The sequence below is a fragment of the Periplaneta americana genome, chromosome 4 (genome assembly GCF_040183065.1).
Source record: "Periplaneta americana isolate PAMFEO1 chromosome 4, P.americana_PAMFEO1_priV1, whole genome shotgun sequence".
NCBI classification, from domain to species: Eukaryota; Metazoa; Arthropoda; class Insecta; order Blattodea; family Blattidae; genus Periplaneta; species Periplaneta americana.
This window is the reverse complement of record NC_091120.1, coordinates 147,140,203-147,167,075: the sequence shown is the minus strand read 5'-3', so window position 1 is coordinate 147,167,075 and position 26,873 is coordinate 147,140,203. Positions and strand designations below refer to the sequence as shown.

Here is a 26,873-nt window from a genome sequence, read left to right as displayed (position 1 = left end):
ATTTGGGTTTTCAAACAAAACAACACACAAAAACTACAAACAGTTGAAATTAAATTTTCAGAAAAATAGGATATGGATCTAAAAAAAAGGAAGACATTCTAAAGGAACTGAATGTAGCCACAGGCGTAGCTCAGTCGCCTAAGGCGCTTGCCTGCCAATCGAGAGTTTCTCTCGGATGTGGGTTCGATTCCTGCTTAGACTGATTACCTTTTGGGTTTTTCCGAGGTGTTCCCCAACCGTAAGGCGAATATCAGGTCATCTATGGCGAATTCTCGGCCTGATCTCGCCAAATACCATCTCGTTATCACCAATCCCATCGACGCTAAATAATCTAGCGTCGTTAAATAACCAAGTGAAAAGAGAAAACTGAAGATTGAATCTCTTGCAAACAAAATTAACACTTACAAATCTAACCGTGGAGAAAGATTATGGTGATGGTGGTTCTAAAAGTGGCATAGGAACAATTATTTGTGTTTAAAATCAATACTGCTTACCTATCTAATTTGACTTGTGTAGACTAGTCAGTTATTTCCTCATTTTGCACAAATACGGAGAGTTGGAAAATGCACGGCTTGCTTCAGATGGTTATAAGTAGGCTATGCTTGTAATGTTAGGGACTGATAGGGTAGGTTACGGTGATTTCAAGTTGACTATCCGTTCACCAGTCAGTACTCCAGCATGCATAAAAAGTGTACCTGCTGAATAATAATGCCGTAGGTTGAAGGTTCTCAGGCGCATATTTTGCAGCGGAATTTGGTGAGTGTTTTGAAGTGAATGACGGGAAAATTACATGTAAATTATGTAATACAAACATACGAGGTGGCAAGCGATATTATATACAGAGACATTGCAGCACAAGAAAAGAAAGGAGAAAACTCAAACCCACGAATAATTATATGATAATTCTTCTGCACATGACGAAAGGTACGTAAAAATATATCTTTGTAATGCTATGAAGCGTATATTTACTTTTAGAGATGTCCAGATTTGTTTATGTTTACCTTGTTATTCCCATAATCGATCGCAGAGCCAAGTCAATGTCCTCGTACTAGCTTACGTCCCCGACCTATGTACCATGCTGCAGTCAACTTGTGTAATCGATCCCCAACATTACAAGCCTAGTTATAAGGAATTCTTCATCACAAGTTTCATGATTATACTACACATGTTAGTGGGTCTTGTAGTTCATTCTTGCATTTAAATCTTCTGCCTAACATTTAACGTCTAAAAGTTTTGTAAGAGTATTTTTAACTCGCATGCAATTCTATTTGGCAACCAAGGTCAGTAAACAAGGCGACTGCGTACAATATTAACTTCTCTCCTTTTTTATTAACGAATGCAGTACGTGCGGAGAATTTATATTGTATTTTTTTTTTTTTGGGATGCAGTAAGATTCCAGCCGAATTTCCAAGCGTCTGCAATAAAGACAGAACAGCAGTCTCTTCACCTGTTACGAATCTTGTGTCTTGTGATATCCTGGGAATTCACTGTTAAATAAAATGCAAACCTATCCCTTATTCTTCTTGTATCTCCTTCGTTTTCCTTGTATTCTCCTCGTTCTCTTCGTATTTTCCTTCATCTCCATTTTGTCGCTCTTCGACGTGAAACCACGTCTTTCTTCTTACTAGATACGAAGGGGTAACTTGGTAATTGGCCGTCAAATACAAATGCAACGCTACTTTTTCTCCTTGTCTTCCTCTTGTTGTATTTGTCTTCCTCTTGTTCTCCTTGTCTTTCCATTTTCTTCTTGTTTACCCTTGATCTCCTTGTCTTCCCCTGTTCTCATGCATTTCCCTTGCCCTTGTCTTCTCTTTGTACTTTTACATCCCCCTTCTACTTCGTTTCTTAGTCTCTACTTCTACTCCTTGTTTTCCGTATCTTCTCCTTGGTCTCATACATTCTCCTTGTCCTTCTTGTTTTCGATTTGTTCCCCTTGTTCTCCTTCCATTCTCCTCCGCTTCCTTCTCTCCATTTCTTCTCCTTGTCTTCCTCTTACTCTCCTTGACTTTTCCTTTTTATCCTTGAATTATTATCCTTGTTCTCTTGCCTTTCCATTATCCATGTATTCTCCGCGTTATCTATGTTTCATTACCACAAATATGTAGTTATACCACAGTCTAGTATACAGGGTGATTCACGAGGAAAGGCAACAAATTTAGGATGTGAATTCTGAAGTCATTCTGAGTCAAAAAGTTCATATGTATATAGGTCCGTTTTCGAACGGTTACGGAGATATGGCTCTTTCATTTCACAAGAACTTCGCACATTTTCAAAGGTACTTCATTCTGCTTCAATGCACTGTTGTGCTCGGGCATGAATCGTGCTCATCGCGCGGGAGAGTTGCACGTAACTGTTCTCTATGCCGCATCCAAAATACGATAGATTAGCGCCTCTCTCGTTTCCCCATTCCTTTGCTATACCAAGTCTTTCATCCAACCCCACAGACAGTAAGTACTCTTCGATATGGTACCCTTCTGTTCGGAATGCGTCCTTCATATTCAGCGACGGCACGCAAGGAACTTCCATCACACAAACCATAAACATACACAATATCGACGTGTTCTGTAGTCGAAAATTTATAAGGCATCTTGAAAAACACAATTTAACACTTCCGATAACTGTACCTGTATAACTACTATACTGGAGGTAGCTGAACGAACTGCTGTGAACTGATGATAATGTAGGCTATTTGTGTTATCTGCGGATTGTGTGTCATTACATCAGACAAGGGCAGGCGATTGGACATTTGTAATGTCCCACCACCCGGTTTCATCCTCTTATCTACATCATTCACAATGCAGATTCCAATGTTACGTCATTCATTGCGACCTTGACCTTATCTCACGCCTCGTCTCACGTCAGCTGCATATGGTAACGTCTGATTCACATTGGGGCGAGACATTTTACCAAAAAATGCATCTAGCTCCGCCATCGTTCGTTCGAAAACGGACCTATGTTCATATGAACCTTTTCCCTCAAAATCCCTAAGATATCGTATCCTAAATTTTTTACCTTTCCTCGTGAATCACCCTGTATACAGTCACGAAGTTCAATATTAAGCAAATATGCATCCACAGATAGTTGCTAACAACTAGGATCGCTACTATCGCCTCATTACAGACAATGCGAAATAGTACCTGCACAGTCTATTGTTCCTAGTACCCTCATAAACTCAAGCTTCATGACTTTATACACTAGACTGTGGTTATACGTAAAGATAAACGGTATAGTAAAGCTATGTTTCTATCGACAGGTGCTCGCACCCACACGTAGATATGCAACATAATGACGTTCAAAGATATCTGATCCGACTAATCGATAGTGATCGATAATTTGTTGGTGTAAATGTGGATTCTTTAGTTATTGCTTCTATGAATAGATAGCGAAGTTAATAGTCACTGTTGCCAATTGTAGATAAATGTTCCCGCATAATGGAATTCAATTTTTCATCCTACTCCACTGATTGCAAAACAACACTGGATTTAGCTGGAAATCGCTGATATTGTCAATTGTGGTAATAGTATTAATGTTTAATCTACATAATCATTTTCTCTGACACTTTTTTAACTGTCCTAATAATGGTGCCACCTATTGAAAACTAGCGGAACTGTTTCAAAGTTTGTCAATTTTTTATATCTTTGGTTCTCACTTATCCCGTGGTTGGAAAGTTCGCTTACACGATCATAAAATCGTAGGTAGGATACCTTTGAACGTCAGTGTACCTGTCGATTTCTATTTTCTTGAATAAGTTCTCATGTCTTTCGCAATGTCGACGAAACTCACATATCAGTTTATTTGATACATGTGTCTGTTTCACGAAATTTGAATTGCACGTTACACAACTTTCTACTGTCCTTCCTTTCATGCTTTCCTTAATGAATTCGTAATACTCGAATTACTATATCTCACTCCGAAAGGAAATGTGTAATATACAGAGTGTAAGGAGTATAAGTGTCAAGATTTTAACTGATGATTGTTCATGTCAAAAGGAAGAAAAAATATCCTCACAATTTTTTCTAATTCCAATATTTAACTATTTATTTAAGTTTACAATATTAGGCGTTTTGCAAAGCTGCTGGATGGGGAGAAGGGAGTTCACAAGTACACAGTACAGCTCAACCGGATACAGACATACGGTACAAAACAGATGCTCTGTTCTAATGCAGGGGCGGACCGTTGTTTACATAAAACAAACAGCAAATGCAAACTTTCAATCTCATTAATAGAACTTTATGATAAATTTCCATTTTATTTAACAATATTGGCAATATTTGTCCATTTTTTATTGTACGTCTAAAAAATAAACAATCATGGTTTACTACACAAAATCACACGAATTTTTTTTAATGCAACATTTCAATCTCTCCCGCTTCCTTAAACCAGTACCATTTTTAAAGAAATTTCTGTTTGTGTGATTTTCGAAATGAGGTAAGAGACTCCTAGTTTGTAATAATCGTTGAGAAACCGCTACAAAAGTTCGTCAATTAGATAGCCTTCAATGCGGAAAACACTGACGGTACATCTTCTTGTCTCACTTGAAATACGACGACTTTCTCCATAAATTAATAACATATGATATTACTAAACTGTGAATGATATTGTATGTTGCAATGTAGGCTTTCACGGCCGGAGTCTATAGATGTAGATTCATTTTCCGGGCTGAGAGGCCGTGGTCTATTGGTTGGTTTTATACCAGACGTTTCGTCTGCAACTGCGGCAGACATCTTCAGTGGAGTGGTATCCGAGGTCGCAAGACTCTTCTCGGCGTACCTGAGGCAACTGATCCTGTGGCTCGAATCGAAAAATCGAAAGAAAATTGGGAGGACAAATTTAAAAGGTACGCAAAACGCGTCCTTGCAAGGGGTTGGGGTCTGTACAAAACTAAGTATGTGAGCTCCACGCCTGTTGGCCACTAGTCTCACTCCGGGTTACGCTGCTCCACTGAAGGAGCTCTAGAAAAGTTTGAAGGGGAAGCCGAAATTGGACGTAACCTCTTAGGTACCACATTGTATGTTGTTTATCAAATACCTGTTACAGAACTGTCATCCGCTCGGCAGTAGACTCAGCTGACATGTACGTACGTCTGTGCAGAGTACTGCCTGCTGAACACGTTGCCATGTCTCTCAAGCCAGAATATTAACCAATTTAAGCATTAAAATTTATTTAATTTCACGAAAACGTAATAGAACACACAAAAATACTTATTTAAACTAATATTAACTCTTTGCTAGATATACCTACTGATGTAATTGTTTTCGTAATTTTACTAACGATATAAGCAGTATAACGCAAATAAAATAAGAGAATAAATAATTTTCTGAAAAAACTATCGAGTTTTGACCCTATGTTGTATGGAAATTTCTTGATCCTGTAGACCGTCCCCAACGGCTGTGAAAAGAACGGCACTTATACCCCTTACGCCCTGTGTAGGCCTACTTTGATTACAAAATAAAGAGAAAACTTCAACAACTTATAACTTACCATGACTAGGCTTCGAGACTTCGGACCCAATAGAGCAGTTCAGTGGGAAATCCGCATAACGGCGTACTGAGTATAGTGGTAAAGCGCACAGTGGGTGGGGGTACTGTAGAATGAATGGCAACAAATACGCAAAGGAAAACGCTCTGGATTTGAAGGTTCTGACGAATAATTTGGTTTTCACACAAACCCATTTTTAAACTGTGTCTGAAAGTATTACACGGTTAGAAAAGTTAGAGCACGAGATGCTGGAAGCCCTCAAATTAGTTGAGGAAATGACACAGATAATTAGACACCAAGTACACCGGTTATTGAACGTGTAAAACAGAAGTGGAAATCAATTTTATGTAAAAATAACAGATATGGAACATTGTGTATTATAAACAGCAAATTAGTGGACATAGAGTTACCCGAGAATAAAGGACTGTCTCTTAGAGACTGCTATGATGTTAAGTTTTTTCGTTTTGTTCCTATCACGTCATGTGACGTAGAACGCAGCTTTTCACAGTACAAACTGTGTTTGGCAGATAACCGAAAAAGAATTAGGTTTGAAACACTGAAAAGTATCTTGTAGTACATTGCAATTCGGTACTGTAACTGCACTTCCTAAAGACGACCAATAGGATAAATGAAGAAACTAAAATTGCTACATGTTTATTTCCACTATTAACACTGTGTATAATTAAACACAGATGCTTATAAAAGATAGGAAAATAAATGATTTTCACATTCTTTTGACATTGTCATTGTGTAATGTATATTTACTTTCAGAATGTACATATTTATGTGTGTTTCCCCATACTACCATACTCTACTCTAAATAGCAACGTTGTTACCTCAACACATCTCTACCTTTCACTACCTGCAGCGAGTCAACAACCTATAGTACACGCACAGTAAACTTATTGTATCGGGTCCCAAGTCTCGAAGCCTGCTCATGACCATTGAGGATGTAGAAAATATATTTGTAGACGTTTGTTCAGCAATAATAAATGTTTGTATCGATATAATATCAATTAATTACTTCACTCGTAGTTCCTACACTGTCATTGAAAAGCCGTCTTCAGTTCTTCAATTAAACAAAACCAATTCTCTCCATATTCCAAATCGCTGGAAAGGTACATAAAGAGAATAGTGGAATATGGGGACTTGAAAATCCTATAGCAACACTGAGAATAAAATTCATTTGGGACTGCCATGATATTAGAATTTTTTGTTCTACTCTATCCAAGGAATAAAGTGCTGAAGTGTGCACAGTTATATTATTTCCACTCTGTCTATATCATTAGTTATCAACGTGGAACGTTTAAATGGACATCTATTCGGAAATTATTGTTGTTGTTTAGTCAACTGTCCGAAGACAGGTTTGAATCTCAAAAGTAACACCAAAAAGGCATCACTCAAGAGGCAAGTAGGCCAGGAGATAATGACCACTTCCTTTCCTCCCTCCAATACATACATAGCCGATTAGCTACATATTCCACTAATCAGACTTCAGGTGCATACAAACAATAAAATATATCAATTACTATTTCTATAAAACTCCATACGCATTCTGAAAAAAGGAAACACGTGAAATAGATACGATCAGCAATGTTTGAAGTTTGTTCCCCACTGAGTTCTATCTAAGATGAAAAAGACAGATTTGAAGGCCATGATTCCATATTGGGCCAAGGAAGAAAATAAGGAATACTATTTGCAGATCTGTGGGTAATAAATAGGAAGCAGCAACTGTGAAATGTTTATGGGACTTAGCATCTTTCATAAATTGTGAAGTTTGTTTTTATCTCAGTCTGTTAATTTTAGTAGTATCATCAAACCATTGATAAAGAATGGTCCAAAGTTGTCATATATGCTTCTAATTTATTTGTGAAAAATAATTTATTTTATTTTAATTGTGAAAATGTATTTAACAAGTGATATTAGTCGCTAAATTTTAGATTTATCCACTGTTAGCTGCGTTTTATAATATATATATATATATATATATATATATATATATATATATATATATATATATATATACATATATATATATATATATATATAAAGTCCCCCCCCCCCAAAATTTAATTAGGTAGGATGTTATGGGGTTTTTCCAACAAACAAACAGAAAGTAAGCAAAGCATTGCTATTTTTCTAAGTATTCGAGTGAATGAAAATAAGTATCAACAATTATATATATATATATATATATATATATATATATATATATATATATATATATATATATATGGACATCATTTTATTTTTACTTCAATTTTTATTGTACTTGAGTTTTTTAATGTACTTCACTCCCACCCCTTCTACTAATGAAGTTCAACCGTCCTCCGCACAGATTCAAGACCTCATATACAGTCATAGTAGCCTTACGGTCATAGTAAACAGTACGTTCCAAAAATATGTTCGCGTTTTCCAGTGACGAAAGAGCGTTCAATATTGAATCATTTTCGCACAGGTACTGTCGTCCATTTGCCTACGTCATATCCCGGTTTCTCCCACCAGCTTTAAGTCGCCAGCTAGTGGCTGGGCTGTCTTAGCTCTTTTCTGGGAACATTAATTTCGGTTAGGCATTGGAAGTCTACGTAATATTATACAACTGTTTAAAGTAACTTAAATAAAAGGGCCTCGTTAAGTAATTAAGTGTCACGTGTTTTCCTCCCTTTCTACCACCCTACGACATAACCACTTGGACGGAGGAATTTTATCTTTTCGGATCGGCCAGAAGTGAAGATTGAATTTACAGTACGTAAAGTACTCTTTTTATAGTGTAGGTACAGTTACTAGTACGAAAAACGAAACTGGTAATTGGGATTAGGTACAATAGTCTATAGTGCGATAATATGCACATTAGAACTGAAGTCTGTATCGAAATGAACGGGCACCATTTTCAAAAATGTGTTTAAATATCCATATTATGATTATTTTTCAATTTAACTTCATTCTCTATATTGTACGCTAATGTGCTGTAGACAGTATAATATACACTGCATAATGAATACATTCACACGAACAGCTCAGTTCGCGAGTAAAAACACTCATTGTTAATACAGTACTGTATTTTGATTAAACAAAAACCTAATGAAAATTATCAAACTCAAAAGCGCGATATTTCTTACTTTACGTAAATGGATGAACTACTTTTCTTCCCTCCCATACCTAGTAAAGTGATTTGTTTGTATTTTAGGCCAGTATCATCGAACTCCAGTCGTGGAAAGGGGTAGCAAAGAGGGTTGATCCAAAGGTATAGCCAGGTTAATATTAAAAATGTTAGTAAAAATAAAATGATATCCCTGTATATATATTTTTTTCTGCTGCAACATACAGGACTTAAACGGAATGAAGTATTTTATGTTTAGATTGTCAAAATCAATAAAATTGATTGTTTTAATGTTTATTGTTAGTTTATTACTCCGTGCATAAAACAGTTTTTTACATTACGCATTTTACGTGTAAATTACACGTAAATACGTGCAGGTAATTTACTCGCCCAACCCTGATTGTCGGGTGTGAAAAAGTAGTAGTAGAAATGTTGTGGGTTAAGAATTCCCGGAAGGTAAGTGATTTGGGGCGAATCGGCGAGGGTGAATTGACAAACGGCATACCCAAATTGACTTTATGGCAGCATTGCAGCAGAAAACATTGTCTTCAAGATAATCTGAAGGTCAATATTTTGTAATATGAGGATACTTTTTATAATGAAATAAAAATTATTCTCGTCTGCCTTCAGAATATAGACTGCGTCGCAAAAACACGCACTCAGCGCTATAATAAGAAATACAAACCACTCCCTGCGGTTTTCAGTCTCCAACATGCAACACAGTAGCACGAACGTTATGGTAGCTTAAGGGAACTTGGTATTCTGAGCGTGTGGCTGTTGTGCATAAGTGAAATAAGTGAAGCAATTTTACTACTATTCTTGAACTTTTGAATCTATCCATTCACAATTTTTGCAGCATATACACAATATTTGCATGTACATTTTGTATTTTACATTATCTTTGTACCTCATACAGTTGGTTGTATAAACAATTTTAAACCTGAAATATAGGGTATTTCAAAAGTCAGTTCAAACATTAAAGTGCTATCTTCTTCTTCTTTCCCTTAGTTTAACCTCTCCCTTTTAGGTTCATTTACACGACCCACGCCACCCGGGCCTTACAGGGCAGCGACCTGTCGGGAGAGGAATTAATCTATGGATCACATACATACTTTTTTTACCACAAAAGGACATGGAGGGCCTCCCCGAATGAGGGATCAGTTCAATGCCAGGGCCACCTCCGATACAACACAAACATTATGGTCCACGTCTATATAATTCGATAATAAAATTTCATCCAGAATTGACTACTTTAAGCAATGAAATTTTCAGATCCAGAATTAAAAAAATTTATATGACAGACTTCCCTGTATTATATTATGTACCATGTATTGTAAAACAAGTTTATTTCTATCCTAAGTATATTTTTTATATCTTATCTTGGTTACTATATCAACATGACTTGTACGAATTATACTACTAATAATAATTTAATATTAATCCACCAATCTCAACATCGTCTCTTTGTTCACTCAGTTATTACTAGTATTATTATTACTAATTTTATTATCGTCTTTATGGGACCTTTTTTCTTAAGTATTTTGTCTACAAAGTATATATATATTTAACGGAATTGTCACGAGCTTTGCTCTTTCGGGGTATTCTAATGTAACGTTTTTATGTATATGTTATTATTAAATAAATATAAAACTAAAATCTAAATTTAAGACATTACACAGCATTCACTCACACATATATCAAAGGATCGCCGTCCATGGCCAGACTTTCAAGAGGTACAATCCCGGCAATTGCCTGGAAATAACTGAGGGAACCATGAAAAACCTCAGTTAGGATTGCTGGCCCCTGGGATCGAACCCAGAACCTCCCGAATGCAAGGCCAGCCCTCTACCACGCCACTAGCCCGCTCGGTCATTAAACCACTATAAATATTATAATATTTGAGATGGGGAAAAACAAGAATATCACAGTATCGGGCAAACAACGGGGTTTACAAAACATTGAGATGTCCGCCGTTCTCTTGTACAGCTGTCAAAAGAAAAAGTGACCGCTCTCCTGAAACGAAGTTCCCTTCGGGTATCTTCGCTACAATTCGGAGACAGGCGATGTTACATGTTGTTGGACCACGTTACCTGATATCTACAGTTATAATTGAGGTAGTCTGTGTGTTATTCGATAGCCTAATGGTAGCGTCCAGGCCTCTTATTCGTGAGGTCCTGCGTTCGACTACAACCTCGTGCTTTTTATGTTCATTTTTGTTCTGTTTTTGAGAGAGACAAACTATACATAATGGCTCCTTTCTGTTTTACGATTGTTTTAGTAATTAACATCAGGTTCATTAATATATTATACCATGACTTTATCATTATGATATTGTGGCTGCAAATGGAAAGAAAAGAAGATTTTATTCTCAATAAAAATATCTTTCGTGGCATAAACAAACCAAATTTACTGACGTCGGCCTTAAAACATTCAAACAATTAAGCGTTCAAAAAAACAAAACAAAAATCCACAATTCAATATTTAGTCTATCTTCCTCTTATCTCGATCATCTTGCAGTCGAGTGGGCATGGAATTGACTAGTCTTTGCAAATAGCGACTGTTCTTAGACACGATATTCCAGGCATTCTGAACATACATACATAAGTGTTCTGTGCATGGGGAGGTCTTTCATTGCAAACCCAGCAATCTCCAATCTTTCCTATTTTCTGCCTTCCTCTTAGTCTCCGCATATGATCCACATATCCTAATGTCGTTTATTATTTTTTTCAACCAGAGACCCAACCAATTCCTTTTTCCCTTTCTAATCAGTTTCAGCATCATTCTTTCTTCACTCACTTTTTCAAACACAATTTTATTTCTTAATCTGTCTGTCCACTTCACACGCACCGTTCTTCTCCACATCCACATTTCAAATGCTTCAATTCGTTTCTCTTCAGTTCGTCGTAATGTCCATGTTCCTTCCCCATACACTGCCACACTCCACACAAAGCATTTCACTAGTCTCTTCCTTAGTTGTTTTTCCAGAGGTCCGCAGAAGATCCTTCTTCTTCTATTAAAAGCTTCCTTTGTTCATGTTTGCAGTTTTTCTTGGGAAGGATAGGCCTAAATGCGGTAACATCCCGTTGCTTTCCGCACACCACTATCTCTTTCGCATCTTATTAAATTCCAGGGGGCCCAAATGTGGAGATGAGGAGAGTGGATTTGACTAATTGGGTCCTCCGGACTTCACCGAAAGTCTCCGCAAGGGTTAAATATTAGTTCTATCAGGATGTTTGACCTGATCAGATAACGGGAAATCCCAATTAGCCTTTGCCCCCCGCATCCTGGACTAGCTTCTACGAATCCTCAGAAAATCTTAGAGTGTGATTGGGCCAATTTTTCCGAAAATGTTTCCACACTTTTGCCCTCGTAGCTCAGCGGACGAACGTCGGAATTTAGATATCAACGTCGCAGGTTCAATTCCTCGTTACTCCTTTTCATTTTATTGTGGTTCAAGATAGTATAATATAATAATACAAAAAGAAAAACTAATACCAGTATTATGCAACTGGATTTTTCCAAACCTAATATTAAATGAATGTTATTTATATCTCTAAAGAACGATTACAATATAAATAACTTGAATATTATTTTTACAGTATCACTAAAGAACGATAACAGAATATAAATGATAAATATCGGTTTGTTTAATTAATATAAGATATTATATAATACGTATTTAATTATCTAAATAAAATAACCTATTTTACAAAGGAAGATGGTTATTTGTGTTATAATAATTACTTACATAAAATACAGATTATTTATATTGCGAAAGAACAATAACAATATAAATAACTTGAATATTATTTTATAATGTTAATGAAGGAAAACAGAATATAAATGATAACTTGAATATTATTTATATCGCTAAAGGACAAAAACAGAATATAAAAAACGTGAATATTATTCATATCGGAATTTCACAGATTTATTACAGATGTATTTAAGAAATTGTAGAAGAATAGTAATTAGTAACAGTGTCCTATTTATCCTTCTCGGAGCCAAATTTGTAACTTTTAAAAGTGTGGTTACTATGTTGAAGTGTATGTGTTGCAACGGATGCTTGATTTGTTATGTATGTGAGTCAGTTATGGGATGCTTGATGTCGTCGCAATGTCGTAATTATAATTTGATTGTGTTTGTGTGACTATTGAGTATTAATTTATGATGTATGGTACGGAAAGCTGCACATTTGTGTTATAGAAGTGTTACGTATGTGTGTTGTTAATGTTTTTGTATGTTTAAAATTGATAACTGATATTTGTTTTGCAATCGCAATGCCTAATTTACGGATTGTTTATGTTTTGTTTACATCGCGTAAGCTAGTTTAATTTTCTTTTCCATTTCTCTTTATGCTTATCTTTTTTGTGTATAAAACTATAGCCCTAATATACATATGTAAAATAGAGCTAACCTCCATTGGAGATACAATAATAATAATTATTATTCATATCTTTATAAAATGATAACAGAATACAAATGATGACTTGAATTTTATTCATATCTCTAAAGAACGATAACAAAATATAAATAACTTGATATCCATAAAGAACGATAACTGGATAAAAATGATAATTTGAATATCATTTACATCGCTAAAGAACGATTAAAAAATAAAATGAAAATTTGAAGAAGGCCCGAACCCACAACCTGTGAATCTTAAACAAGCACTCTACCGCTGGTCTACGAGGCGCAGATATAGAACACTTTCATAGTTCCGGAACTGCTTGTACAAGCACATGCATCGTGTAACATCGCCGCGACCCGAAGTGGACTTTGAAAATATTCGCTGTTCACGAGTGCGGCCACTTTTTTTTTGACAGCTGTACAACGTACAGCTTTCTGTCTGCGATACCATGCACAGTAATTTGCAGATAATGTCTTGGAATATTGGCAATTTCTTGCGAGATGGCATCTTTCAGTTGCAATAGGGTTGTTGGATGTGTCAGGAGGGCGGACGGGCGGGCGGACAGGCGGACAGACAGACAGACAGACAGATAGATTTCATCTACAGAAGTTCTGAAGTTGATGATTCTCTATTTTAATTAATAATGCTACAAGAATAATATACATTTTTAGCAAATCAATCAATCAATCAATCAATCAATCGTTTATTAAGTCATGAGAAACAGTTTGTTGCAAAAGACATAAAATAAAATAATATTTGACATATAATATAAAAACAGATGAATACAACAATACAAATGAAATACAATACTGGTAATAATAATAACAACAAAATCCTATACTAATAATAATCGTAATAATGAAGAGCAAATTCAGCTTATAAATTTAGAATATATTTACAGTGGAGTTAAATTCACTAATACTATAGAATGGATGGTTGATTAACCAGTTATACAAAACAGATTTAATTTGTATAAGCTTGTAACTTGCATCATGTGCCTTTTGTGGTAACTTACTAAACATTGTTATAGCAATGGAATTGAACCATTTTTTTTTACTTGTTTAATCTAACTCTAGGTTCTGAAAGACAAAAATTGTACCGTGTGTTATATGATGAACTTCTGTTGTAGTGTGATAAGTATTAAATACAGAAACCCAATAGTAACAAAAATTGAATACATGTGATAAATCCTTTCTAATTACTTCACAACATGACATTATGAGATACAAAAAAAATCTCGATTTATGTAGGTCATGAAGAAAATTATAGTATTAACAATGTAATACCATTAATAATAATCAGTCTTTAAATATAAGTATGCATAAAATATTTACTATATTGGTAAATCTCTCCAGAATTTCATTTTGTTTTCTCGAATGACTTCTTCCAAGATGTTCAAAATTCTATCTCTCTTCTCAAGATCAAATCAACAGAACTTATCCAGATGTTCAGGGAATTGCATGCTATGTCTTTTCTGTGCTTCCTTCTGCAGGAAATCTAAAAGTTTTGTAACTTTCAATTTCATTATACGTTGTTTTATTCTTAAATACATAGCTTCCTCTCACTGATTTCACATGAACTATATCCTTGAGGTAAGATAGTTGTTTTGTAGTTTTTTTTTCTAATGAGCAGCGTAATCTTTCCATTTGTAGACGTTTGTGAGATCCATCTTTATTACTTCCATTTTTCCATTATTTTCATCTTGACAAGCGTGTACAAAATCTTCAAAGTCGTATATTCTTTTCTGCCTTTTGAGAGACATTTCGACTTGGTGATGAATAGACTTCGTGGAATTGCCACGAGAATCGCAAAGTTTACTGCACACGCGGTATAGACTGTATGAGAAGGGAGCGTGCAAAGGATGGAGTATGCCTCTGATGTAAACACTAAGCAGTATACTGCGGTTACAATAAAACCTGTATCCTGCATTCAAGAAATATAATGAATGATAATTGAAGTGGGAAATGTCTAAACATGTAAATACACAATTATTTTATAGTCAGATATATTAACTCTTAAAATTTAATGTAAGATGCTCACATCATCCTTGAATATGTGCATTGCAGTAAAGAGTTACGTACATTTTGAGCGACTGCAAAGTAAACTCCTCCGATGGTGACTTAAGCAGTTTTTATTTTGGGAAAATGTACGTTCAACATCACACGATGTAATACGTACATATTTGAAGAACGGAAAGTCACTACTTTTTAGTACATCAACTTCAGATGTCTTGTCGTGATCTGATGGTACATCATTTATAATACGAAGTTGTGAATAGGCAGTATTTTTAGCAATAATGTCTCTCAACTTACATTTCACTTTTTCTGAAATTAGTGAATTGTTATTTTGGATAACGGTTTGTGATACTTTATCCACTATATCAAGGGCTTCTGAGAGTTGTAGTTTAGACGATTCTAACAGGATGATGGTTTTGGACACGATTTTAAAATTAGAATCAATGAATAGAATATCTTCCAATAGCTGTTCAGAAGGCAATGATTTTACAGCTGCAACAGCGGAATTGTCTTTGCTATCTAATGCATCAATTACCTCCATTATTTTGCCGTAATATTCTGCATAACAATTAACAGCACTCAACCACGTTCCCCAACGGGTCAAGACTAGCTGCGTGGGTAAGGTTATTCCAGGGGCAATTATACTCCCATACTAGTATGTTTGATTGAATTCTTGTCTGCACCGAACAAATGTTAAGCTTTGACTATTCCAACCACAATAATGCAAAAACAAGTGCTTACATAGCTGTAGCTGCTCTATCTATTTGGACCGGTCACATCTCTTAACATGAACTGCTTATACTACGAGACCGGGCGGTCGCTCACCTCCTCTATACTACCGTACATCGGCAACCTGATTGCATGCTACATGTGGCAATTCAACGAAGTCTAGTGATGAATAATGTCAGCATACATAAATGTGTGTTCTGGTTCAAAATAGAAAAGATTGATTTCTTGAGCAGCTATTTCCTTGGAATTCACCATGAAGACCACGAAAGAATACAGACACCAGTTTTTTGTCTTGCAGTTTATTTTGCATCACTTGTCTGTACCATATTTCCCAGTTAATGATAGAGGTAACTGGAAAAGGACATATAATTACGAACTATACGAAATGTTTTTAGACCATGATATAATTGCTATCATAAAATCCTCAATAATAAGATGGCTGGGACATGTTATGAGGATGGATGGAAGAGAAACACCCAAAAAACTTTTATTAAATGAAGCAGGGGGATAAAGAAAACGAGGAAGACCGAGACTTAGATGGTTGGACGAAGTGACGGAAGATTTGGTAAGGATCGGAATTCGGAATTGGAGAAGGAAAGCACAGGAGCGAGAGACATGGAGAAGAATTGTTGAAGTTGCCAAGGCTCACCTTGGGCTGTAGGGCAAGGGATGATGATGATGTCTGTACCATAATCATCAAGCTTCGTTTTTTGGGACAAATTTTCGTGCCCAATAATTTATTTAATTCCTTCAAGCGAAACTGTTTTCATAATTACTTATTCACTGTTTGCACCTTGCGTAACATTTTTCGGTGAAGGAACCGTTTTTACAATAATGTTACTTTTTGTTTTACTCTTTCGTGAATAACAGCTTTTATTCCATTCGTCTCATATGCTTTTATCCCTCCCTACAAAACAAAGGTACCTCGTAGGAGAACGGCGTTTCAAGCCTTAAAATTAATTGTAATCTAACCCTTACTAACATTCAGATACACGGTCACCTTTTGCTTTCTGCTCCAGGTCAGAATCTGAATCCACATTAAGTAGCTTCAAAATTTGGAGCCTGACAAACACTTTTTTTCCCTGGATGGAAAGGACGTTCCAATATATTAAAGTGACACTACACTGAAATTTCCAAGTTCTATATTTTTAAGGGTTCAAAATAGTGAAATTAATAACTACCATACTTATAAAGAGATTCGCCAAATTTTAATGTTTGGTATAACTGGTTAATAATGATCAGGGAACGGATTTATATGGACTAAAAATATATGAAATATGTAAATATATATGTAGTTATTTTTACCAAAATATGGAATTAAATATGGATTTTTACCAAAATATGGAATTAAATATGGACTTAAAATTATAAAAAAAATGACTATGTACGTTAAATATTGGTACATTTTAATCAAACTAAACAAAAAATATAATGGACGTACCTTATCTTCCAATGTAGTTTCAACAAAACACAATTTTTATTGTCTGTTACCATAACAATAGGTTACAAACATTTCTTTCAAGTGCTGAAAAGTGAATCTTCTTCTATTGTCTCTGAGGATAGATTTATACTGACTAAAAGAGCGTTCGACGTCACAAGAAGTAACTGGTACATAATTCAATTTCACAATGTCTGCTGGGGATAAGTCCAAGTTAATCTTCACTGTTGATTCACCACTCATCACAGCAACAACCTTTTGTAGTTCTTCATATCCAGGGTTTTTTGAAAGTACAGTGTCCACCTTAGCTCTTACTGCATCTGCAACTTTACCTCTACCACGATTCAGTTGTTCCACAGTACTATTTATAATTTCAAAACTTTCAGATAGTGAAAGGTGCCTATTTTGGAGACTTTTGAGCGTTTTTATGATGCATGAAAATGTATGCTGAATGTGAGCTAAGTCATTCTTCACACTTATGTCACAGGTAACTGTTTTCGCAGTATCAATTGAGACTGCATCTTCAGAGTCCAATGCAAGGAGAACATTGTTAATAGAGTCTATATGTTCGGCATAATATTCAACTGCTTCTAGCCATGTACCCCATCTAGTTAAAATTGGCTTTGGTGGCAATGGAATTTCAGGGTACATTTCTTTCAACACGTTAACTCTACTGGGAGCTTTGAGAAATACTTTTTTCACTGATGAAATCAACAAATCTACTTTAGGGAAATTGTCTCTGACCACTTCTGCCACACGATGAAATGCATGCGCCACACAAGTAAAATGAGTCAATTTAGGATATACAACAGATAATGCTTGTCCAGCTTTGACCATATAAGGGGCAGCATCGCTAATAAAGAATAACACATTATCGTACATAATACCCTTTGGCCACAGGATACCCATAGCTTCGTTGAACAGTTTAACTATAGTTTTGTTATTGCACTTTTCTAGAACATCACAATGTAAAAGAATTCGTTCAGAATATTGTTCACTTAACAAACCGATAACTACATTACCAACAAGTCTACCTTCTTTGTCGGGAGTCTCATCAATGGAAACCCAAATTGAACTATCTTTAATTTCATCTCTTATCTTCTGTATTGTCTCATCGTAGATGGATGGAGCATACGTCTTCCTAAGTGTTGACTCATCCGGGATTGTATGTTGAGTATATTTTTCAAGGAATTCCCTGAAGACCTTATTCTTTAGTTTGTAGAGAGGAATATCAGCAGAGATGAGAGAACGGCACAGGTCGATGTTAAACTCAGATCTTACATTCGATGTTGTTGGTTGTGTTAAAAACAATTGTCTCTGCTTGGAATTTAGTTGTTTGTTGGCCTGATGTTTACTAGTTGTAATGTGTTGTTGCACCAGGAACTTTTGTGTAGATGATACTGCACACTGACACAAATTACAAAATAATATTTTATTGTCAGTTGATAAACCATCTTCTTTAAATTCTGAGATGTAACTTGTTAGTTTTGATTTTAAATTGACTGAATGACGTACTTTTGGCATATTTACCGTCTTTATAGTATGATTTACAAAACTGAACCTATGTGTACTCTGACTGGCATTTAACTGTTGAGCTGCACAACTGAAGTCTGTTAAAAATTTTAAATTAAATTAATACAGTTTTGTAACTTACTTTCCCATTGTTGATAGGACTGCTAATTTTCAAATAACTCTGATGTTAAAGGGATTACTGAACATGTGTTTAAATCTCTATTGTTGAAATGTATTTTTAAAAGTTAATGGAATTTTGTTTTGTTTTATTGTTAAACCTAATATAATATGGACTGTTTTATATGAAATATGGAAAATATATGGAAATTAACGAAAATATGTACTAAACTCTAAAATATGGAAAAATATGGAAAATAAAAGTAGGATTTTTCAACCCTACACATTGTGAAACATAAAGATAATGCAAAATATAAATTATATTAGCTTTATAAGTAAATATGTATTTACATATAAATCCTTTCCCTGATAATGATAAATGTATAAAATTGCATCCGCCTATGACAATTGGTTTGTATTTTATAACATTTTATTAAAATATTGAATCGCTTTATATAATAGAAGTCCCTTTCCCCACAATTTACATTATTCTTAACCGATATTCATTTATATTGATATTATGCAGGGTGTTTCATAAATTCTATTACAAACTTCTAGGGGTTGTAGAGGGGATTAAGGAGATAAAGTTTTGATTAGGAACCCATGTCCGGAAATGTATCGTTTCGATGCAAAATAAGTTTGAAGATTTATTCGATTTAAAATCTCTCGCTTCGCGGCACGCAAACAAAATGGGCTGAGGGCGACTTCTGCAGTCCCCTGATATCGTGTGTCTTCTGTTTACAATCACTTCTACAGAGTCAGCTTCCACATCGGTTATGATTCAGTCACTGAGTAGTACAGGACGAGACAGCAGTCCGATGATATCGTGTGTCTTCTGTTTACAATCAGTGAAGTGGGAGATGTGAAATCGATTAGATTTTCAAACTTATTTTGCATCGAAACGATACATTTCCGGACATAGGTTCCCAATCAAAACCTTATCTACTTAGTCCCCTCCACAACCCCTAAAAGTTTGTAATAGGAATTATGAAACATTCTGTATACAGTACATGAGATCAAAACTTACTCTAGGGTTTTGCTGTAAAATTAAACAATAAATTACTAGAATTTTTTATTATAATAGATTAAAAACAAAAACATTGATAATTATAAATAAAAATTTGCTAGTAATTGGTCGATTCAGTGTACAGAAGAACTCAATAGTAATGTTTATTCAAATGAATATAAAGAATCATATAAGTTATTATCAGTCAAAAATAATGTAATTTGTGGCGCAAGGGACTTCTTGTATAAAGCGTTACAATATTTATTAAGTTATTAATAAAATTCAAACCACTTATCCTAGAGGGATGGAATTTTGGACATGTGTTATTATTAACAAGGTACATCACTGATAACAGTTTTGTAAATTTAGCTCTAAAAACATTGAAGTTAGTAATTTCAGTACCTATATTGTCCTTTTAATCTGTAAATCGCTATGTTCCAACACATCGGTTTAATTAAAATTATACTGAAAATGTAATTTAACATAAAAATGATGAGCTAAATTCGCTGTCATTACCGGAAGCGGGGTCTACTTTATGCAATAGAGTGACCCTCTCTAACTTTAATCATATTGGCAGCACTTTCGTTGGGGGGGGGGGGGGTGCACAACACAATTTCTGACTTCACTATCCGATAACACAACGAAGGAATTTCTAATGCCCTGTCATTGTCAATGGTAAAGGAAACTGTTGAGAGCAATATCTTAAGCTGACGTAGCTGTACAAGTTGGGTTTACGCAAGTTTTAGGGGTGTTTTTCAGAAGCTATAGTGGCTGGCTAGGCAATCAATGAAGTATAGTATTAAATTGTTATAGTCCCGTCGCTCTTATTTCCGGAAGCCAACCGCGTTGCAGGTTGGCTACAGTTAAACGTATACGTCTTGTCATTCGCTGCTGATGACGTTATGTACTTCATAAGGCTCGATAAATACTTAATATAATCGCTCGCAATTTTTGTTCTTTCGTTGGCGTTCGCAGGAAGCACGCGAGGACGTTATTTGCCGCTCAATTACAGTGCGTTTGATTTATTATCATAGGAGCTACTACATGATAATGTTTAACGGTGTGGGAAATATACATTATAGAGCCTTCACTTTCTAATGCGTAAGCAAAGAGGAGTCATGCCGAAAATAACAGCGACGCGACTATAAATAAGTAGTAAGAAATAAGTTCCGTTTTCGATAAGAAAAAAAAATTGTCCGAAGCTTATACGGCCTCTTCCTTTGTAGGCGTGTTTCCAAGAGGAAAATGGGTGTTCTCCACACCTGCGGAGCAACGGTTAGCACGTCTGACCGCGAAACCAGGTGGCCCGGGTTCGAATCCCGGTCGGAACAAGTTACCTGATTGAGGCTTTTTCCGGAGTTTTCCCTCAACCCAATACGAGCAAATGCTGGGTAACTTTCGGTGCTGGACTCCGGACTATTCATTTCATCGGCATTATCACCTTCATCTCATTCAGACGCTGAATAATCTGAGATGTTGATACAGGGTCGTAAAATAACAAAAAAGGTGCGTGTTGCGTTGTGTACCTAACTGTGATCGAAAAGATATCTTACTTAATATAGTTCAGACAATTTGTTAATGAAGATTGACGTCCGCCTCCATAGTCTTGAGGTAGCGTGCTGGATTCCTGATCAAGGTGGCCAGGGTTCGATTCCCGGTCGTGAAGACAGGGGGATTTAATCCGGACCTCTTCACGGGGACTGGTTGTCTGTCCATTATCCCAGTGTGTGTGGTGTCTCGTAATGACCCCCGGGTACCCTGACCCAGTAAACGGGGAAGTTATGCAGTGTGTGAGTGTGTTTAGTAGAGTTGTGAGTCTAGGCATAATAAGCCTCCGGCTGCGGTGCCGAAATTAGTAAAAAAAAAAATATGAAGATTGACAATTCAATGTTCCAGCAAAATTGTGTCGCCGGCTTAGTTCAAACAATTAACTACGAAACACCATGTCCTGCACCAGGCTTAAGGGAAACAACTAACGAGGATAATGCCGGTAACTTCCATTTGATTAATTCCATATAATTTGAACTGATGTCGGCCGACTCTACGTGACGCTATTGGAAATGATTTTATGCTCGACCATGCCGAAATGTAGTAATTATACACCTGGTAGCAACCCTTTAATGGACCTCATTAAAGTACACCTATTCATTAAAGTTCAGGTCTTCCACCAATCAGAAAACACCATTGTAGCAATATGAAAGCGCAAGTATCGATTATTCTCGGATATGGAATCGAAAGACAACTAGCGAAACGTCACGGAGGCTGGAAATCCAATACTGTCACAGAAGGTTATGTTCTGTTAATATAATAATTAGCGTTAATTGCAAATAATATTCAAATAAATTCAATTTGTCATCTCGTTTTTCAATGTCTAAATCAATTTCAAGGTTATATCAAGATTAATGTTCATTTTACTCTCTAGATTATATCAAGGTCAATGACATTTGTTTCTCGGAAAAAATCAAAACTTTCGCGTCTGCGCACATCTCACAATTTACGAGATATTGCACAAGGTCAGTTTCGCTTCCCAGTCAGATAAGAATAACATGAATACTTATGAATAATTTCAAGTTAGAAGTATGGTCGAGCATAAAAAGTCGTATGAAACTTGCCTATAATGGTAATTAAGACGCTCGTATGAAAATTATGAAACTCGCTTGCGCTCATTTCATAAACATACTCGCATCTTAATTACTACCATTATAGGCTCGTTGCATAATGTACTATTAATTGTGCAAATGCAGTTCTGAGATTTTTATCGAATACAGGACTTGACAGGGTGATTTAGTTTTTTATTGACCCGTTTTACATATTCTCCGGATTCTTTACATCCGGAGGTTACATTTGTTGTTTTATATATATTATTAACATACTTGACATTTAGGACATTTACATCTGGATGTTTTATAAAATTTAATTGTTTTAAATGCGCCAGATAATATATCTCTGATTGTATTTGCTTTATTAATTTATTGTTTCCTTTTAAATACCGCATAGGTTATGAGAACTGCTCACTTTTATGATTTCTTAAGAATCACCTTGTGGATACTGCATTTGTGTACCCCGTTTTTTCTGTGACAACATGTTTTAGTTTCGTGTTAGCTTTCAGTTTATTGTATTGCTTGTTTTTGTTTTTCAAGAATTTTAGATAAGAGCTCAAATAGCCAGAGTAGCTGAAGGGCTCTTTATAAACCGCACTAACTACACTTACGCCAACAAATCGACGGAAGTGGTTTCGATTTCAAACTGAAATAATTATATCCTTTCTCGACTAGGGGTCCCTTTTTTCGTAACACTATAAATCTGAAGTGACTGTTAAACAGCTTTATTACGTCTATAGAATTTGCGAGAAAAAACAAACTCGACGACCTTGATTATGACATACATATTAGAGGAGAATTTAATTCAAACACATCCAATCTAAGTCCAGAGCATCTACAAGTTAGAAGGGAATGAGCCATCGTTCTCTCAGACAACGGGAGATCACGTATGTTACATATCTTTGGCATTTCATAATCTATTCTGCAAGTGATATAGTGCTATAATAAAATGCATTTTATAATTCAGGTATATAGGTTTGTTGTTGTTTTTCTTTTAAGCTACAATATTCAAAGTCCACAAAATTATTACTACGTTTGCAACGACTATTCAAATCGATTTTAAGGCTACGGATCGATGACAATAACGAACAAACCATTAAATAATGAAAATTTTGTTTTTAATTTTAAAAAATGAAATAATGTTACAGTTTTCTAAATCTGCGCTTATTTTGGCCCTATGATAATTTAAGTGGAATGACCTATAGGAATGACCAAATAATATGTATCAAAATTATTATTAAGTTATTATTATTATTTTTTTTTTTACTTTCAGCCTAAAAATACTTAGTAGTGCTGACTTCATTTGAGCAAAATTTCAAGTTCGTTAGAAAGAAAATAATTGCATTTACGCCATTTTCAAATATGTGTACTCATACTTCTCCGTTGAATACCCGGAGTTAGTTTATTTTACATTTTTTAAATTTAATATGTAATATCTTAAACAACAATAGAGATAATTGAATAACATTTTCAGGGCGTATTCACACATGATGCATGAATATTTCTGTAAGAGTAAATTGTCAAATTATAAATTAAAAACTTAAAAATAGACATGTAATTTTTCTATCTGTTCATAAAAATGCAAAATAAAAAAAAATATTTCTAAAAATCATAAAAAAAGATTGGTTAGCAGTCTTTTAGCTTTCATTTAAGACAAGTTTTCTGATTCTGTGGTACCGTACCCTTGAGAGCAGATATATCATTTTCTTTGTAATCCTGCATTTTTTAAGTCTGAGATTCTACCATAAAGAGCAAAAGTAAAAATGTTGTATTTAAAAGATTTCGTACATCGATATAAAACTACGATAGGGAAATGGAGGCTCTACTTAAAATAATATGAGAAGAAAGATTTCTTTAGGTCCTTCCCCTTAAAGCACCTCAGAATGAATTTAAAGGGACGAGCGCGTGCGTGAAGCTGCAGCCCTTTAAACTGGCACTCAGCTGTCATTCTGACTAATTTTAATTGTCATTCAGTTCATATTTCGCGCTGTTATGCAGGAGAAAAATGTGTGTGGTAGATTTATATAGGAAGGAACGTATATAAACAGAGACCAGAACTTTGGCAGAATGCCTTTTTAAATGTGTTAAATCCATCTTCATTTCGAAAGTAAACTGTACGAATTAGCCTATATCTTTGTGATTGAAACGTCACAGTTTTATGTTGCCCTTTTCTGCGTTTTTAATATAAATGCCTAATTTACAAAATAAATGCCTTTTCCCCTTTATTTGATTATTTATCTATTATTTATTAATTTATTATTAAAATTTTCTACAGGTATATTTTAATTTATTTCTATAACCGCTACAATGAAAGTGACTTCACCGAATGTATATTATTGTCTTTCAGTCAGTTCATATTCTCTTTGCAACAATGAGTTCTGCCGTGCAAAAGTGTATAACAGTAAGCGTCTTAATTATCGCTTGCGTTTATTTGACAAGGTGACGATGAGTGCGGGTCTAACGTTATTTTTAACGATTACTTTTTCTTTCAGTTTTCATGGCGACGTTGTTGTAGCTATAGTCCCGTCGCTCTAACTTCCGGCAGCAATCACGTTGCAGGTCGGCTACATTTAAACGTGTGCGTCTTGTGATTCGCTGATGAAGATGTAAAGCATTTCCTAAGGCTGGATAAATACTTAATACGTAATTGCCCGCCATTTTGGCTCTTTCGTTGGCGTTTGCAGAAAGCACACGAGGACGTTATTTGCCGCTCAATTATTTGCTGAATTACAGTGCGTTTGATTTATTATCATAGGAGCTACGACATGATAATGTTTAACGGTGTGGCAAATAGATCCCTCGCCTGGTAGCTCGGCAACGAAAGAACAAAAATGGCGAACGATACTATCTACCTAGGCTTTATAGAGCCTTGACTTCCTAAGACGTAAGCAAAGAGGAGGAGTCACGCCGGGAATAACAGCGTTGCGACTATAGCTAAATATTTCATATCGCAATATATCAGTACAACCAAACACAAAAATGCACTTTCCAAGGCTACTGGGAAGAAGGTTTCTTTGCTTCCAACAGTAATTGCAACATCGAGTCGAAAATCTCAATTTACATTCGACTTATGTAGAGCTTTTATTGCTGCCGAAATCCCTTTTTGGAAAGTGCTAGGTTGATGGTCAAGTGCAAGGTTTTTGTAATTGCCTTTTATTGCGTATTTTAGCTATTTATAATGCCTTTTTACCTGCCTATTTTAGCTATTTATGATGCCTTTTTGCCAGCCTATTTTAATGATTCATAATGGCTAAACTTCCGGTCTCTGGATACAAATATTATATATCATATAAATGCTGTATTTCGATGCTCGTTTTCTCGATTTTCCTATTTTCAACATTTTGTAAAATTGGAAATGCTCTAATGAATGCAGTTTTTCTCCAATCTCAATGAAGTTTTACACAGAAGTCTACTAAAAGTATGTGAATTAAACAGACACGTGTGTTTTCTTCTGTTATTGAAATTATTCAAATCACCACGTGTTGAAGATATGATAAGTTATAATAAATTGAAAAATGAACAACTAGAAGAGTAAATATTTTTTTCTCAAAGAGTAATTGGAAAAATTTGAAAAGCATGCGTCGTATTTTATATACATCAACCAGAAAGAAATTAAATATAAATTTAAAGAAAAATTATGTAAACTTGGGACAATTATAATTCAGTACTTAAAAAAAAACATAAATTATTGTAAGTAAACTAATTGGAATATCAAAGTGAAAATTTGTGTAGTGCATGTCCAAATTGTCATAAGGTCCGTGAGACAAATAAGGCCATGTATATCTTTAACGCCACCGTATTAATTCTTGTTAACGACACCAGATTTTGGTAGTGCACTACTATAGCCTGTATTCGCTTGCCATGTAGTGATGAAATGAGTTACTAGCTGTCCGCTGACATTTACGAGTGACATGATATTCCACCATTTTGTTGTTGTGTGTTGATAGTGAAAGGCTGTTCTTATATCAAGGTAAGAGACAATATTTTATTTTGTGTGTTGAGCAAATAATAACTATATTAAACTATTTATTTTCGTGATCCTTAAACATTCTTCTATGCAGAGAAAGTATTTATTATCTGTAACATTTGAAAATGTTAGAGAAACAGGCACGTCATGTTATCAAGTACTCAGTACTGCTTTAACGCCACGTGACGTTAAAGGTCTACAGATAAAATTTTAGGTTATGTTAGTATGGTACTCTTTTGTTTAACGATAGTCTTCAGTTTTTAATAGTATTTTCATCGCTGCTATATTCATAATGTGTGAGGTATTTACATTATTAATGTGGAAACATTAGGAAAAACACTAATCTTTCAACTTACAAATGTTCAGAATGTGCACAGTGATTATATTGGTTCATTAGTTTAACAAACTCTTAATTTGTTGTTTTACTTTTGGGAAAACATTCATATTTAACTAAGGTTAATGCTTTTTTGTTTATAACTTCCTACTGTGTCTCGTATTTT

General features: G+C 35.1%; 1 protein-coding gene across 3 annotated transcripts in view; it reads left to right on the top strand.

Moving 5' to 3' along the window:
- Nucleotides 1-23,135: 23,135 nt before the first annotated feature.
- The window catches only part of LOC138698286 (cytochrome P450 4C1-like), a 77,666-nt gene continuing 73,928 nt past the window's right edge, over nucleotides 23,136-26,873 (top strand). For 2 of the 3 annotated variants that reach the window (XM_069824081.1, XM_069824080.1), the window contains exon 1: nucleotides 23,209-23,293. The gene's annotated coding sequence lies outside the window, so the exon portion shown is untranslated. Of the gene's footprint in view, nucleotides 23,294-26,873 lie in introns of all 3 variants that reach the window. The other variant, XM_069824082.1, reaches the window with a different exon arrangement.